This window comes from Procambarus clarkii, chromosome 45 (assembly GCF_040958095.1).
Source record: "Procambarus clarkii isolate CNS0578487 chromosome 45, FALCON_Pclarkii_2.0, whole genome shotgun sequence".
Taxonomy (NCBI): domain Eukaryota; kingdom Metazoa; phylum Arthropoda; class Malacostraca; order Decapoda; family Cambaridae; genus Procambarus; species Procambarus clarkii.
The window spans coordinates 33196695-33215341 of NC_091194.1; the positions used below are offsets into that span (position 1 = coordinate 33196695).

The window sequence follows — 18647 nt, forward strand, 5'->3', positions numbered from 1 at the left end:
GGATCACAAGGGGAAGGAATGTGGTCTGGGATCACAAGGGGAAGGAATGTGGCCTGGGATCACAAGGGGGAGGAATGTGGCCTGGGATCACAAGGGGAAGGAATGTGGCCTGGGATCACAAGGGGGAGGAATGTGGCCTGGGATCACAAGGGGAAGGAATGTGGCCTGGGATCACAAGGGGGGAGGAATGTGGCCTGGGATCACAAGGGGAAGGAATGTGGCGTGGGATCACAAGGGGGAGGAATGTGGCCTGGGATCACAAGGGGAAGGAATGTGGTCTGGGATCACAAGGGGAAGGAATGTGGCCTGGGATCACAAGGGGGAGGAATGTGGTCTGGGATCACAAGGGGAAGGAATGTGGCCTGGGATCACAAGGGGGAGGAATGTGGCCTGGGATCACAAGGGGAAGGAATGTGGCCTGGGATCACAAGGGGGAGGAATGTGGCCTGGGATCACAAGGGGAAGGAATGTGGTCTGGGATCACAAGGGGGAGGAATGTGGCCTGGGATCACAAGGGGAAGGAATGTGGCCTGGGATCACAAGGGGGAGGAATGTGGCCTGGGATCACAAGGGGAAGGAATGTGGCCTGGGATCACAAGGGGGAGGAATGTGGCCTGGGATCACAAGGGGAAGGAATGTGGTCTGGGATCACAAGGGGAAGGAATGTGGCCTGGGATCACAAGGGGGAGGAATGTGGCCTGGGATCACAAGGGGGAGGAATGTGGCCTGGGATCACAAGGGGGAGGAATGTGGCCTGGGATCACAAGGGGGAGGAATGTGGCCTGGGATCACAAGGGGGAGGAATGTGGCCTGGGATCACAAGGGGAAGGAATGTGGCCTGGGATCACAAGGGGGGAGGAATGTGGCCTGGGATCACAAGGGGGGAGGAATGTGGCCTGGGATCACAAGGGGGGAGGAATGTGGCCTGGGATCACAAGGGGGGAGGAATGTGGCCTGGGATCACAAGGGGGGAGGAATGTGGCCTGGGATCACAAGGGGGGAGGAATGTGGCCTGGGATCACAAGGGGGGAGAAATGTGGCCTGGGATCACAAGGGGGGAGGAATGTGGCCTGGGATCACAAGGGGGGAGGAATGTGGCCTGGGATCACAAGGGGGAGGAATGTGGCCTGGGATCACAAGGGGGGAGGAATGTGGCCTGGGATCACAAGGGGGGAGGAATGTGGCCTGGGATCACAAGGGGGGAGAAATGTGGCCTGGGATCACAAGGGGGGAGGAATGTGGCCTGGGATCACAAGGGGGGAGGAATGTGGCCTGGGATCACAAGGGGGGAGGAATGTGGCCTGGGATCACAAGGGGGGAGGAATGTGGCCTGGGATCACAAGGGGGGAGGAATGTGGCCTGGGATCACAAGGATAAGGAATGTGGCCTGGGATCACAAGGGGGAGGAATGTGGCCTGGGATCACAAGGGGGAGGAATGTGGCCTGGGATCACAAGGGGGAGGAATGTGGCCTGGGATCACAAGGATAAGGAATGTGGCCTGGGATCACAAGGGGGAGGAATGTGGTCTGGGATCACAAGGATAAGGAATGTGGCCTGGGTTCACAAGGGGAAGGAATGTGGCCTGGGATCACAAGGTGGAGGAATGTGGCCTGGGATCACAAGGGGAAGGAATGTGGCCTGGGATCACAAGGGGAGGAATGTGGCCTGGGATCACAAGGATAAGGAATGTGGCCTGGGATCACAAGGGGGAGGAATGTGGCCTGGGATCACAAGGGGAGGAATGTGGTCTGGGATCACAAGGGGGGAGGAATGTGGCCTGGGATCACAAGGGGGAGGAATGTGGCCTGGGATCACAAGGGGAAGGAATGTGGCCTGGGATCACAAGGGGAGGAATGTGGCCTGGGATCACAAGGGGGGAGGAATGTGGCCTGGGATCACAAGGGGAAGGAATGTGGCCTGGGATCACAAGGGGGGAGGAATGTGGCCTGGGATCACAAGGGGGGAGGAATGTGGCCTGGGATCACAAGGGGAGGAATGTGGCCTGGGATCACAAGGGGGGAGGAATGTGGCCTGGGATCACAAGGGGAAGGAATGTGGCCTGGGATCACAAGGGGGAGGAATGTGGCCTGGGATCACAAGTGGGATTGAGGCGCACGAGCCTCGACTAGGAAGGCATCCAGGATCACCAGGTTTTCAGGACACTCAACCACAGGGACGAAAGCATTCTGCCGTCTGTTGATCCTGACTGACTCGGAGAGTCTGCTGCTCGGAATCTTGTGGAACAGCCTCGCTATCGTAGATGACATGGTTATGGGGCGATAGTGGGAAGGAGTTTCTGGATTCAGTTTCTAAGGTATCACCACTTTCTTTTTCTTACGAAAAGTGAGTGGCAGGGACTCGTTCACCAACCTCAGGTTAAACAACTTTGCAAACACCCTGATTGGTATGGACTTGAGTAAAGGTATAGTAATACCGTCTGGGCCAGGAGCTGAAGTGCTACTAGCCTTGAGAGCAACAAGGATTTCCTCTGGTGTTATGTGGCCCCCCCAGTTGTTGACTGGATCACAGTCACGAATTGGGCCGCGGTCTGGTGATGTGGGTCTAGAGAAGAGTGTCACCCAGAATGTAAAGAGACGAGCTGGCTCCACCTCAGTGGGGGATACTTTCCAGTCTCCTGAGAGGACGCACGCAGCAGCCTTGGAACAGTTCTTCTCGTTCAGTCTTTGACACAGTATACTGTGCTTTTCGCACCCTCTTTTGTCCAGTCAGAGGTTGGGTTGGATAGGCACGATTTATTGGTGGAGGTCTCTCTATGTGTAGGGCGAGGGCACAGTGCGTAGTCACCAGATCTTTTGGTAGAAGTAACCACTAGAACATGCCGCTCAAGGATTCTATCCACGTTATAGCCTATAATCATAATCTTATAATTACTGACCAAGTCAGTGATTGCTTCATCAAGGAATTTTTCCTCCCCATCCAGTTTCCTGGCCCCTGGATGCAATAGCTGCAAGGAATTCCACCATAGTTTCCTTCCAAGAAGCTTCCTGGGCGGAGGGTCCTATCAGGGGGGGGGGGGGAAATATCAAATTCAATGCCATCGGGAGCGCCCACCGCCGCCCTCATATTGCCTCTCTGTCTATGATTCCCTAATGGGCTAGGCTGCTCGTCCTCTCTGTATGAGTTAGACAGTGAATTAGTCTCCGAGCCCTTGCCATCCTCACGATTTCTGTATTCCATCCCTAATTCTTTGTACTCGGTCCTTCGTCTTTAACTCTTAATGGACTCCAGAGTTTGCAAAGGAAAGTGTTGTTGCAGGCTCTGGTTAATACCTCCCCGGTTGTCTGGGGTCTGCCTTCCAGCCTCACCTCTTCCATTGAGGCGTTAATCTTCATCGGTCCATCTCACCTTGGGCCTAACTGCTCTACTCGCGTCCACAATATCTGCTCACGCCCATTAAACTCTTGCCATAGAGAGCATTCCTAACGAGCTTGAAAGCTTTGGACTATAGAACATGGTGTATTTGTACGTTCTGGGATATTTGTTTCGACAAATTCTTTGAGGTACTTGCTCTGCCTGAATTCATAAACTGCGTTTATTCTCTACATTTTCAATCCTAGTTTCATGAGCAACTGTAACAATTCTAAACTTATCTAGTAATCTTTTTGGGGGTAGGTGGGATACAATAAATGTGTCATTTTTCTTTGGAAGTTACCTATCTTCAGTATTTAAAAATGTGTTTGCTGTAATCAGACAACAGATCTGTAGTAATATTAGCATGTGAAAGGGTTAAGGGCAAATCATCAGTGTATGGGGCCACCTCAGGCTTGACATGCTCAGTATCACACTTGACCCAATAACTCTTATCCCCTTCACAAGCAATATTCTCCAATCCTTGCTCGAGCAAATTATCACGTTCAGCAGCAGATAATTGTCTAATACCACCTTAGGGAAGTATTTCTGCCATACAAGTGGCTTGTTGACTATTAAAATCTAAATACAAAATATATTTATCATTGCTATAGAGGCATTACCTGTATGTTCAATTTCTACTCTCGTGAATCATCTTACGACCAAAGTAAATCCGATCTTTAATTTTTAAACAATACATCATACGATTTGGGATCATAAATAAGAGTCCAAGACAACTTGACTTTTCAACAAGAAAGTATCCCACGTGACACTCGATAGTAAGACATAATGTGTAATGTCCAACTTGAATAGCTCCGGCAATGTTTTACGCCATACAGTAAAAACATCACACAAAAGCCCTGTATTCACTTTCAAATAGACCTTCAAGTAATCCTCAATGGTTTTGCATTTCGCCAATCTAAAGACTTTTTTAGCCTGGTTGTAGTCTGTTTGACTCACAGTTTCGTGCTATAAACTATTATAGAATGCTTGAGGAAGAGGAAGATTAGGTTCATTCAGTTTATCCAAAGATGATATATAGTCATAAAAGAATATCTTCTTACCGGTCTTTAATAAATAGTGGGCAGCTACAGGGACGTCATGAAACAAAACAGAGGTGTAGTGGGTAGGTTTACCATTCTTGATATGTTCTTTGGCTAGTTTGTCTAACCCACCAGTCAATAAAGCCAAACTATCCATAAACCGAGGTTTACTGATATCTACTTTCATAAACTTGAAACCATTTTTGGAAGTAAAATCAATCTTACGGATGGGAAGGTTCGACAGTTCATTTAAAATCACCATGAAGTGAGAAGGCTGTCCATCTCACCTCAGTGCTGCCCTGGCAACTCTGGGGTGTCTACCATCCTGCCTTCACTTTACCACTATCGCTAACATGACTCGCTCTTCCACAACCATTGAGCAAATTATTATTTAATGGTTATTTTATTTTCAAAATTCACTAGTTTTCATCTTTAACCAATCAATTCCTATATTTTTGTTTGCTTCAGTTGGACGATACTTGATAACTGCTTACTGGGGCTGATATCAGGAGCGTCCTGCTGGGTACTTGGTGTGGCTGGGCCAAACACCACTGGCTCTCTACATAAGTTAGGGAAGACTGAACATTGTGTGCAGTCATGATACCAAACATGTATGCCTTCAAGTAAACACTGGGGACACACTGACCAGAGTAGAGGCTACCTCACTGTCCTAAGAGATAAGGGAGGGGGGAGGGTCCTTGTGAGGACGCAGTCTTGTATCGTGATGGTCACGATATCTTGGTGGTCTTGTATCACGAGGGCGTGTGTCAAAAACTTTTGTCATGGCTGTGTCACAGAGGCCTGTTAAGAATTTAGTGGTGGTGGACCTTTAAATGTTGTCTAGGGGAATAGATGATTGTACTTGAGCCTAGGACAAATCAAGGAGTAAGGTAAAAGAGCCTAGTACATAGACACAAATTTATATGCAAAGACACACAGACATATTCAATAAGGTAATATCCTTACAAAACATGGTCATTTGGAGTGATATAGCCCCCCATGTGGGCTCTAGATACTCTAAGGCTCTCCGTCCCAAACCTGGAACCGTGCACACAGCCACCACAGCTATCCACCGATGACACACACATTTACACCTCTAGGAAACCTGGACTCTCTCTTACAAACATCTCCAACGTCTGCATAACTACTCTACAATATCTTACAACCCTGTTTAGATACGAAGATGGGCTTACCTGACTGTATGGCCGGAAAAAAACCCTCAAATAGCAGGATCTGGTCGTCAACGTATCCACCTCCCCTCCAGTCAAGATGGCGTCCACCTCTCTTGCGTCATCGCCCCTTAATACTCTGTTTTACATTTGCAATCAAACCCTTTATTGACTTTATTTACCATATTCCCCATCCATGCTTTTAGATGGAGTCCATTTTTCCCCACACATAGTTAGGATATTCCAGTTCACATTATTCCTGACAATCTCCAGCTGAGAAGGTACTACTTTGCTGGGCGGAGTATTACTGGTGACTCGCGGCCTCTCTGAAATCAGCTGTAGATATTTTCCTATCAAAAATTCTCCACTGTGTCCACCAACATTTTATACTTGAAACTAACCTCCACAGGAGGTAAGGTTCGTAACAGTCAGCACAGCACCTGCACACATATTCACGTCAACAGTACTTACAAATGATTAGTACCGTGGCAATTATAACAGATAACAGGAGAGGATATCCAAGGCCTAATAGAACTTGGTTGGATGAAACTTCCAAGGAAGCAATGTTGTTGATGAGGTTCATTGTCTTTCCAGACAATGATTCTTTTGAGAGGTTAACTATCCTTGTTTATCCGTCTTGCCATGTAGACCCCTACAAGATTAACAGCTCTATCAACAGAAAACGCCCTTGACAAACTGGCAACAAGATACTCCTTAAATTTTCTAGGGTGATTGATGACATATCTGGTAAACTATATTACCAAACTCGCCTTCAACCAGCCGACTGATGACATCATCTTGCTTATGTAACACACACATGTAGGCAGAAGTTAGACTTGGTCAGATTGAGTTCAATAATGTTCTGGAGAAGTTGTTAAGGAGGCCGTTCCCCTTGCTGTGTGGTCCTACCGTCACCCACCTCCACATTCTTCACTCGGGTTCCTGTGTTGCTCTCATCATTACCAATTATCTCCTACCCATGAGCAAATTATGCATGCCTAGAATTTCTTGAAGCATGCTGTGACTGATGTAGCTGCCACTCACTTTCCAATTTTCCATCCTGTGGAACCAGACTGACTCTGGTTCCATTGGTTGGAGATCATTTGGATTATCAAGTACAGCAGGAAGTAGGGTGGTATGCCGGGTTGCCATGACAATGGGCCACGAGGCGCACAGCAGGGCAGATGCCTGAGGGTCCACCACTCGCCCAAGCTAGACGCATTATCACTTAAACATTGCCTTAGTCACAAACGAACTACACCCACAACCTTTTGCCACTAGGTTGTTTACTCTTACTAGCCATTTGACTTATGTCACTTGTTGATCTGTATGGGTGTGTCTGGTGAGCAGTGGTACAGAGTGACAGATAGTTGGCACACATTGTGTCTCGTCTGGTGGCTAAGCTTGTGAGGCCCGTTTCCCCTTGAGGGCCGAGGATACGAGTGGAATGCATTGCGTCGCATGGCATTGGTTTGTATGCCAAGCTCTGTAGGTTAGTAGGCACAGTCGACGAATATGCCTGGCAACAATAGTCTAGATAACTGCAAAATGTAGGTTGTATAGAAACGGAGTAAAATTTTATGGTGTGCTCCCCAGGTGGGAGTGGTTGTGTCATCTGTTTAGGAGGTTGGGTCGATTAACAAGTCTTTTTTTTTTTTTTGTGAAAATCTGATAGGTTTTGGTAGTACTAACTTGGAGTTCCCATTGTTGTGTCCAAGCAATGAAGTGGTCAAGTGCTGTTTGCATTGTTGAGACTGTATTAGGTAGGGCATTGTCTGAATAATACAATGTTAAATTGTTAGCGTACACTGATAGGTGAACAGGATGGGTGTTGGGTAAATCTACCAAGAATGCAGCAAAATGGGTTGGGCTTAGTATGGAGCCTTGTGGGACACCCGTTTGTATTGAAATACTATCTAAAAACTGCCTAACATATAGGGTTTGGAGGTCAATACCAGGACTATCTCTGTACAGTCCAATCTCTGACAGTACAGACTGTAGCCATGGAAGTAATCTTCCCTGTACACCTAAACGTGCAAGCTTTATCAAGAGGCAAGTATGAGGAATGCTATCAAAAACTCCTTTAAGGTCTAGGTAGAGAACAATACAAAATTGATTGCGGATTTAGTGTTCCGCTCCTCTTGCGCACATGATTTCCAAAATTCACACCTCTAAGAGAGGTGGGAATTTCATGTTCAAGGCAGAGAATTTGATCAAGTGCGACGCATTGCGTTCGAAACCCAGCTTAAAGTGACGATAAAATATTATTATACTCAAGTTACCATTGGAGGCGAGTATGTGCTAATCTTTCCATGAATTTACTAAGACATAATAATAAGAAGATAGGTCTGTATGACGCAGGTTGGGATAGGTCTTTTCCTGGTTTATGGAAAGGAAGATTAATACTGGTCTGCCATTGTGAGGAGATATTTTTGAAATCCAGCATAGGTTGTAATAGTTTAGAAGAGCGCTATGTGCAGTCAATGGAAGATATTTGATAAGTTCATGTGGAATTTCATCATCTCCAGGTACCTTACCAATAGGTAAATGGGTTAAAGATAATTGTAGTTCGCTTAAGGTGTACATGTTGTTGACGCCGAGCATGGGCAGAGGTTTGGCACAGTCAATTTCTTGTCTGAAGGCATGAAGGCATGTCTGAAGGCTTCTTGGGCATGAAGGAAAGGTGATGAGAGGGGGGGGGGGGTCAATTTAAGACATTCAGCAAGAATATTGGCACGCTCCTCAGTATGTGTTTTTTTTTTTCGCTGCTGTCGCGGCCAGCCGGAGATTGACCCAGTTTTATAGGGAGGGTTGACGTCTTTGCTTTTGTATGGCTCGCACCACGGTTAAAGTGGTTAGTTTGAACTATGTCCTGAGGTTTTCTTGAACATTTGAGTGGCTGCAGAATTTATGGCCGAGGTGATTGTAGACTGTCACGTGTTAAGGTCTACATCTAGGGACTACATCGTCTCTATCTGGGAGACGGACAATATCAGCCCATTTATGTTTATCTAGTTTATTAATGTTCCATTTGGGGAGTGTTAGGGAATGGGTTGGTGGCTGAAAGTCAGTAAATGTTATGATGAGGGGTTTGTGGTCACTACCAATATCTGCTCCAGTTCAATTTGCTGTACTGTGCTGCTGCTGAAACTGTAGTTCATGTTGAAAGTGTGTCGAGCCAAAGAAGATGTCAAGTGAGGCTTCATAATTGGTTGTGTAGTTAAATAAGTTGCGAGGTAGGGCGGCAAAAGGAGAATATATGGTGCAGTGCCAAAATAGTTATATAGATCGGTGCTTGCAGTGTTATGGGTACTCTGCTTACATGTGGGATGGTTAGCATTGAGATTGTAATAATGATCGGGTGTCGTAATTGGTCAAGATTGAATTTCAGCTTATTTAAGTTTATTACACCACCAGGGATGTATATGCCCAGAAAGGATACGTCTGTACCATTGTAAGGTATTAAGCATGCTAACGTTTACAGTTCAGAAAATGCGTAAGTGTTACAGGTTTACACATCATATTTCTTCTCCTAATATTACATATTAAGAGAAAAAACAGAGCAGAGTCCATATCTTATATCCTTAGTACATCCTTGTGAACAAATGAAATTATCAAAGTTTTCATGCCAGAAGAATTTGGCCTACCTTGGTTTAGTGGATGTTTGTTGTCAGACCACGTGGGGCCGGGTTGACCATTGTTTACCTCGTGGTAGACCACGTGGGGCCGGGTTGACCATTGTTTACCCCGCTGTGGGAACCGACCTGTGAGATTTATATTTATTTAATTTATATGAATTTATATTTACGTTAATTTATATACTTCGATAGCAATTTGTATAATGATAAGTGGACTGTATTTCTGCAATAATCTCAATCTCACAAATCGATCCTCTACACATTAGGGGGGTTTATATTAATTAAATTTATATATATGCAGTTAATCAAACTACAGTATTAGACTACATACATTGAAGAGGTTCCATATCTTATTTGTACAGCAGGTATAACCAGGTATAACTAGGGTGTAGACACCAAATTATCCTCTTTGAGGTAGCTTCCATCACCCAAGTAACTGATGCACAAAGCATATGCTTCCTCGTCTTGACCTGTCAAAAGGGCGCTAACTGTGAATCCAGGTTCTATATATGACAAGCTATGTCAGAGAAAACACTATACATGGAACATGAAGACCTGGCTTAATTACCTTTAGTTTGAGGCTGCCTCGCGTTCTAACCGGTTCACCCTACCCAATGACATTAATGGCCACTAATGATAGATATACGGGTTTCGGAAAGAACACTTAACTTGATTTGTTGACAGCGTGTTGAAGATGGTACACCTTTGGTTTCCATAACACTACGTCCAAGTAAAATTAACAGGAGCCGTATTTGCTCCCGTGAGCCTCTGGTCTCGGTATAAACAATGGCTGACCCTGCTCCCTCACTGACGCCTGGCCTACATTGTCCAGATGCCAATAAGTGATAGAAGGGTGACATTTACTCTACTGTAATACTGATAATTAAGTTAATTTATATGAGATGTTTTATGATGGTAAAGTCCAAAGACTAATGTATTTAAGAATAATTCCCAGCAGAATAGCTGGTGAATTTATAATGGTATGTGGTGATATCCCATTTTCTTTAGACGGTAATTCCACTACAAGTTACGTTTTCTATGGGTTAACTTGTTGGTAATACAGCAGCAATTATTATCTGTCTGTATGATATTAAATGGTGTCGGATTTTCCGACATAATTCCCCAGGGGGCTGCTCACGGGTCGAAGTCCTCTTTAGAACAGACAAACACCGATACTCCTCCTTCGAATTATTAGATTAATTTGATGTTAGTAGTTAGTAATCACACATTTGTGTGTCTGTTCGTACAGGACGGATGTCCCGTACTAGAGTTGCAGGGGTTAGAAGTCTAATGCGAATTCATTTCCCTGTCAACTCTTGAAAGGCTAATATTCAAGCCTAATTACATATTATTTAACCCAGAAGACTGGATGTGATCAAGTACTACAGTCAAGTATGATTCAGGGACTGCAGTGAGATCAGTGACATTAGATATAACATGAAGTTTGTTCAGGTAACTAGTCACTGATATATAAACACTAAGGCCCATGGAATACATCTTGATTAAATAATAAATGTATCAAATCAGTCATCAGATTTATTGGGGTTTTAATTTAGTTAATTGATTCAGAAGATTGAATAGCTCATCATTAAAGTAAAGTATGGTTCTGAGACTGCAGTGGGTTCAGTGACATTGGTCGTAGTGACTTGTAGCTGTTTTAGGCTACTGTTCACTGATTTGCCACTGAGGCCTCTTGAACTCATCTTCAGCTTTAAATGATGATACTAACATCAACCTCTGTTGGTATAGTCAGCTGTAATCTCCTTAGTATAATGCTACTGGAGAAATATAATCAGCTGACAAATTTAGATTTCTATTGGTATTGTTTATCTGCAGGCATAGGTCTCCTCAGGCTTGATACTGGGCCTGAGAGTAATTTACCTCCTGCAGAGTTTAACATGGTTATGCCCTGATATTTAGTAGGGCTACCGATGAATCGATGACAATAGTCTGTCCCTACAAGGAGACCGAAGTCTGTGAGGTGATCAGACTTAATATTATCTGCCAATTTTATTCCTCTATTTCTCAGGAATTTGGCTGTTGCTCTCAGACCTTGAACTTGTAGGTCTACTGGTATTTTGTCCACCACAATGGCTTGTACTCGACAGACGTACCTGCCTAAACCTACTGATGGTTGTACCACCTGGTAGACTTGAGGTCCTGGTTGGTACCTGGTTGATGGGGTTCTGGGAGTTCTTCTACTCCCCAAGCCCGGCCCGAGGCCAGGCTCGACTTGTGAGAGTTTGGTCTACCAGGCTGTTGCTTGGAGCGGCCCGCAGGCCCACATACCCACCACAGCCCGGTTGGTCCGGCACTCCTTGGAGGAATAAATCTAGTTTCCTCTTGAAGATGTCCACGGTTGTTCCGGCAATATTTCTTATGCTTGCTGGGAGGACGTTGAACAACCGCGGACCTCTGATGTTTATACTGTGTTCTCTGATTGTGCCTATGGCACCTCTGCTCTTCACTGGTTCTATTCTACATTTTCTTCCATGTCGTTCACTCCAGTACGTTGTTATTTTACTGTGTAGATTTGGTACTTGGCCCTCCAGTATCTTCCAGGTGTATATTATTTGATATCTCTCTCGTCTTCTTTCTAGTGAGTACATTTGGAGGGCTTTGAGACGATCCCAATAATTTAGGTGCTTTATTGCGTCTATGCATGCCGTATATGTTCTCTGTATTCCCTCTATTTCAGCAATCTCTCCTGCTCTGAAGGGGGAAGTGAGTACTGAGCAGTACTCAAGACGGGACAACACAAGTGACTTGAAGAGTACAACCATTGTGATGGGATCCCTGGATTTGAATGATCTGTCCTGCATCTGTTACAAACCCTGAGATGTTGAATGACATCTGGGCTACAGGCCTTAATTGTAGTTCATCTGCCAGCTTTTTAGTGACATATGTTCTTTGGGATCCTCGGTCAAACAACCCACGGGTATGGACCTTGGCCCTCTTATTCAGGATGGTAATTTGGGCAGTAGGCAAAGTCGTATTACCTTTAGACTTTGCCGATTGGACACTCTTTGTTTGTTGCACCTTGCAGTACTGTACTGTGGTGGGAATGCTATCTTCCACCTTGGGGTTTGGAGACGTTGTTTTGGTGTCTCTGCACAATGCTGCATGGTGCTGACCTTTGTTACACCTATTACAGGTGTGTAATTGGGTATCACAGTCGTTGATGTTATGTTTCCTGAGGCACCTCGTGCAATGTTGCAAATCTTTGAGTCGCTCAACACGGGCGTCACTATCAGGAAAATTAGGGCAGTGGTACATTGAATGTTTCTCATTGCAGAACAAACATATTCCATAGCTTCCAGTACCCTTTGGTGTCACGTTCTTGGATGACACAGTAACTATAGGCTTGGAGGGTCCCACTGCATATACGCCCACACTGCTACTGTTCCACTTTGGTGTTGAATTATATTGTCTAGATTGATTTGGAGTACCTTTGGTACTCTGTGGTTTACTATTATTGGTTTCTGAGGGTTTACTTGGTGGTTTTAATTTGTCATGTGTTCGTAATTGATGAACTACTGACTTTAAACCTTCAGATATTTCATTCATGGATAAGATACTTTTATTTTAATGAGCACTCATTAGTCTCAATATGTCCCTAGGTATTTTCTCCGGGACAATTATTTTCAAGACCCACTCAGCCCCGTTTGTATCTGCTGTCAGGCTGAGGGCATTGATCAATGATTCTACCTCCAGCTTGAAGACTTGGAGTGAATCAGCTGAAGCCTCCGGTGGGGGTAAATGCAACAGCTCATGAACTAAATGTGATGTTCTTACTTTTGGATCAGCATAATTATCCTTGAGGAGTTTTACTGCCAGATCATAGCCGTCATTAGTTAATCTCAGATGGGATACTACTGTTTTAGCCTCACCTGATAATTGGCCTTGCAAATAAGAGAATTTACTACTCTTTGCTAAAGATTGTTTTGAGTCTACAAGGTCAACGAATTTGTTCCAAAATTCGTCCCAATCTTCCTCATCTTTTCCTGAGAAAGTGGGTAAATTAATTGGAGGGAGTCGACCTTCTGCTTGACTCGTATTAGATGCAACTGTTGTTGTTGTTGCTGTTGCCTTGTTCTGGGCAATTAATTTGACATAAGGCTGTAACGTGGCCTGAGTGTGATCTTCATAATTCGCAAGATCAACCATAATGTCGTCTATTTCTGTTTCTGATAAATTGGTGTTGGCAAGTTCAGCCACATATGTTGCTATTTGGCATTTGATTTGCTCAAATTTACCTGCAGCTGCTTGATAATAGCTTTCCAGGTCAGCATAATCAACTTGAGATTGTTGTGACAAATCTTCACATTTCTTGATCTGTCTTGTTAAGTGGCCTTTAAGACCTGCAAGGGTTCTTTTCATTCTCCCTGCATTATCCATACTGGCTCGTTGGTGAAGCCTTGTGGGACTTGTACTTGGGCTGCTCATAATACTGAACAAACACTAATGGTAGCCTAGGGTAAATTCTGCACTCACTAGGCAATAATCCTACCTCTACTAGAGGTTAGCACTTAAAATTAATACACATTATATATATACAATCATACACACTAATGATTTGAGTGATAAACCAGTGTCATGGAAGTACCTTTAGGTTAGCTCTTCTATATCACCCTAGGATGGTAGAGACACTAATTAATCACTCAAAGGTGTAATGATCATAAGTAAATTATTATATATACAACTCAACTCGAGTTGATAAAAATTACACCCTAAATAGGGTCTGGACCATTCATTAATGGGGATAGGTTGTTGAATATAGTACAACTGACTATGGTAATAATGGGACTAAGATGAACAATAATAGTTCAACTAGTCAATTTTAATATCCAACCCTGTTGTGGGTTGGCAATTAGTAAATATTATACTGTGAACACTAGTGCAGTATATATTAAATAATTCTCTATTTTGGAGAAATAATATACACAATTATTGATAATAGCCTCTTAATTAGCCTCTATGAAACTTCTAATATTATCTAGAAGTATTAAATGTTATTAGTGACCTCGGGAAATAAAGTCCACAAAATTCGTGGATAATCTCTCGCGAAATTTAACACCACGAAATCCGTGAACAATCTCGCGACACAGTCACTAATTTGGCTGGCTTCTATATTAGCGCTGTCATTTCACAGAATAACACGCCACCAAATCTGTGGGTGTACATGAAACCGCTGACTAAGGCTGATCTGAACTGAGCGGGGCTCGTGAACTCGTTCGAGGCAACGCGCTCTTTGTTTTGTTTAAATCACACTGCACTAGTTTATTTAATGAATCCACTGGTTAACTGGTTCATCCGGTACTAAGATGACCAAATGTGGGTTCAAAGGACCGAATATTCCGGTTCCGAAGGTCCAAATAATGTGGGAACCGACCTGTGAGATTTATATTTATTTAATTTATATGAATTTATATTTACGTTAATTTATATACTTCGATAGCAATTTGTATAATGATAAGTGGACTGTATTTCTGCAATAATCTCAATCTCACAAATCGATCCTCTACACATTAGGGGGGTTTATATTAATTAAATTTATATATATGCAGCCAATCAAACTACAGTATTAGACTACATACATTGAAGAGGTTCCTTATCTTATTTGTACAGCAGGTATAACCAGGTATAACTAGGGTGTAGACACCAAATTATCCTCTTTGAGGTAGCTTCCATCACCCAGGTAACTGATGCACAAAGCATATGCTTCCTCGTCTTGACCTGTCAAAAGGGCGCTAACTGTGAAGCCAGGTTCTATATATGACAAGCTATATCAGAAAAAACACTATACATGGAACATGAAGACCTGGCTTAATTACCTTTAGTTTGAGGCTGCCTCGCGTTCTAACCGGTTCACCCTACCCAATGACATTAATGGCCACTAATGATAGATATACGGGTTTCGGAAAGAACACTTAACTTGATTTGTTGACAGCGTGTTGAAGATGGTACACCTTTGGTTTCCATAACACTACGTCCAAGTAAAATTAACAGGAGCCGTATTTGCTCCCGTGAGCCTCTGGTCTCGGTATAAACAATGGCTGACCCTCCTCCCTCACTGACGCCTGGCCTACATTGTCCAGATGTCAATAAGTGATAGAAGGGTCACATTTACTCTACTTTAATACTGATAATTAAGTTAATTTATGAGATGTTTTATGATGGTAAAGTCCAAAGACTAATGTATTTAAGAATAATTCCCAGCAGAATAGCTGGTGAATTTATAATGGTATGTGGTGATGATATCCCGTTTTCTTTAGACGGTAATTCCACTACAAGTTACGTTTTCTATGGGTTAACTTGTTGGTAATACAGCAGCAATTATTATCTGTCTGTATGATATTAAATGGTGTCGGATTTTCCGACACCCGCGGTAGACAACGTGGGGCCCGGTTGACCAATGTTTACCTCGCGGTAGACCACGTGGGGGCCGGGTTGACCATTGTTTACCTCGCGGTAGACAACGTGGGGCCCGGTTGACCAATGTTTACCTCGCGGTAGACCACGTGGGGCCGGGTTGACCATTGTTTACCTCGCGGTAGACCACGTGGGGCCAGGTTGACCATTGTTTACCTCGCGGTAGACCACGTGGGGCCGGGTTGACCATTGTTTACCTCGCGGTAGACAACGTGGGGCCCGGTTGACCAATGTTTACCTCGCGGTAGACCACGTGGGGCCGGGTTGACCATTGTTTACCTCGCGGTAGACCACGTGGGGCCGGGTTGACCATTGTTTACCTCGTGGTAGTGGCGGCGGTCCGCCTCTCGTTTGTTCGCCTTACTGTGATGTCTGCTGTCCAGGAAGGGGCCGTCTTGATCCTCCTCCACACGCTGGGAACCATCTTTATCCGAGTGTGTTCCTGGTGCCAGCAAGTCTCCAAGTTTCTCAACGTTGTCAACGTTTTCAGGCGACCATGTTGGAGATCCTGTTTACACTCATCAATGGCATCAGGTGACTTATCTGAGATTAAGGTGGAGATCCACCTGACGAACACAGTCCTTTCAGCTTGATAACGTCCGGGTGGATGAAGTATGAGGTCCTAAGCACGCAGTGCAAAAATAACAGAGGCAAAGAGCTCCAGAGCACCATTTGGCTGGTAAATATGTCTGGAGCGCCAGACACACATCCGGCCTCGAAGTCGGCTTATCAGTGATCGAACTAAGACTAGATACAGGATAAGACACCCCACAGGGTGAGTGTGGAAGTGGGGACAGAAGAAGTATGTGAGGGGGGAGAGGAAGTAGATTTAGGAGGAGAAAAATTGCCAGGTCTAAACCCAGTTGCATGTCATTAGGTTGCGGCATTTGAGGCAAGTACTCGGTTGGTATTTCAGTGGCAACAACAGGGACATCACAAAATTCCCATCATCGCAGTGATGGCTCAAAAGCATCAGAGCAGAACGTTTACAGATGGTTTGTGCTGGGTGTTGAGAGCTGAACATTTTGGTAGATGTTAGGTGTTGAGAGCTAAAGACTAACAAAATAGAGTTAGGAGGAGGATGATGGATAGTAGAGATCTTGTATGTTATGTGTGTGTCTAAGAGTGTGTAAAAGAAAATCAATGTGCTGGTCGTGATAAGAGAGGAGTCTGTCAATCTGTTTGCCTAATAACGATTTCCAATAGACATTGAGAGCAGAAATGTTAGTACTGTCATGGAGGTTTTCGCTGGTATTTGTCACGTGCCGCTCACCTTGGCCTTGTGTTACGTGAGGTTACATTAAAACAGCGCGGGATCGTGCTACTGATCCTATCACCTCACGCCGTGGGTCTTCGTTCCCTCCACTAGGGTATCACATACCACCCCAGGGAGCTCTCCTAGTCATGCCTCAAGACCGGCCACCATTATTTGACCTTAGATCCAAGGGGGAAAGGAGAAGGCCCAGCCCACACTGCTAAGCTCAATCCTGCAGTATGTGACTCCCCCACCGGGCCTGCCCACCTATGCGTGCAGAGAATTTGCCAGACTTCCGGCCGTAGTCTCACTTCCACCTCTTACCATCTGGTCGCCAGCTGGGTAATTCTCTCTGTATCCCAGCAACGCTGTTAGTTCGAATATAATATTTACAGCTGCCCAGGGCCTTTCTATATGCTGCCAGTATTAGAATTCAAATGTACAGTCGTGTTGCCAACACAGGGTCACTCTCTATTCAATGTCAGTACCAGTCCAGTATCATCATATATCATTCATCCACAAAGCTGAGTGAGATGGAAGTTACATCAAAAGCAGTAATAACATAAAAGTTTACTCAAAGTTAAACTACAAACACACGAGGTACATATATAGACTTATGGAAATAATAAAAATAATGGTGACAGCAGCACTCCTCTGGTGGCCGCCGGCAACTCGCATCAGCTAATCGAGTTAAAGGGATCCCCTCTCCATCCCTGACTACTTTTACGGGCTATTCATGCCCGTGCCACCTCTTGGGTGGCTTAATCTTTATCAATCAATCAATCCCTGACTAGGGCGACTCCATCAGCAGAGCTCCTCGGTCCTCCACAGCCCGGCCACACGCTGCCTTCACCAATCAGTAGAATGATATATACGTGCTGTCCCACAGCCTAATCTACTCCTATGACTTGTATGCACTCTAATAAATGCCTAAGCATAACAATAGGCCTATCTTGCCTAACAATCAAAGGAAATATGGGAGGGAAAATGATCTACCTTAACATATCCTGTCCTCAGACGCTTAGGCTCCAGTCGCCGTTCGCTGGGTCCTCTGTTCCTCACGTCGTTCCTCAGCGTTCCTGAAGCGTCACCAGTCTGTAGGCGTCGTGAAGATCCTCGTCATCTCCGTGCTCATTCCCCGAGTGAAGTTCCTGGGTGCTGGCTCGTCCAGTCGTCACTGCACACGTCATTCCCTCAAGCACTCCTTCACCGAGACCACTCACTCATGGATCAGGATGCATCTTCTCTCTTTCGAGTTCCTAGTGGGCGTGATCCCATCACAACAGCTCTGAATGTTTTGGAGTTCCACTGACGGCGAGTCACAAATTCCTCCAGCCATAGTAACACTCTCTCTCAACTTCTCCAAGACTAATCAGCTCACGGTCCACGGTGCCCTTACACCGCTGGAATAGGCTTCCTCGCACTTCCCTGAAGTACTGTAGTCCTTGGTAGTCACCATATACTTGTCAGGCTGTGTATATCCACTTAAGGAGGATCCTAGACCTCTGAACTTGAGAGTTCGATCGGCGCACATCTGCTCTCAACGAAGCGCCAAATATCTCTGAGCACCTGGCGCTCTGTAGGCGGCGGGCTAGGTCTCCCGGTGATGTCACAGACCCAAGGGCAGACTCTGATTGGACAATGAAGTCATGTGACCTCAGCCAGCCAATCACCGACCGGCGGGCGCCGCTCACAAAATGGTGGATTTGCAGGCTAGGGGGCGCCATTTTGTTGTACCCA

The 18647-nt window shown here is 45.0% G+C and overlaps 1 protein-coding gene across 1 annotated transcript in view; it reads left to right on the plus strand.

The window, feature by feature from the left end:
* Nucleotides 1-18647, plus strand: part of LOC138350372 (salivary glue protein Sgs-3-like) — a 280211-nt gene that overhangs the window by 45862 nt on the left and 215702 nt on the right. The gene's annotated exons all lie outside the window — the stretch shown is intronic.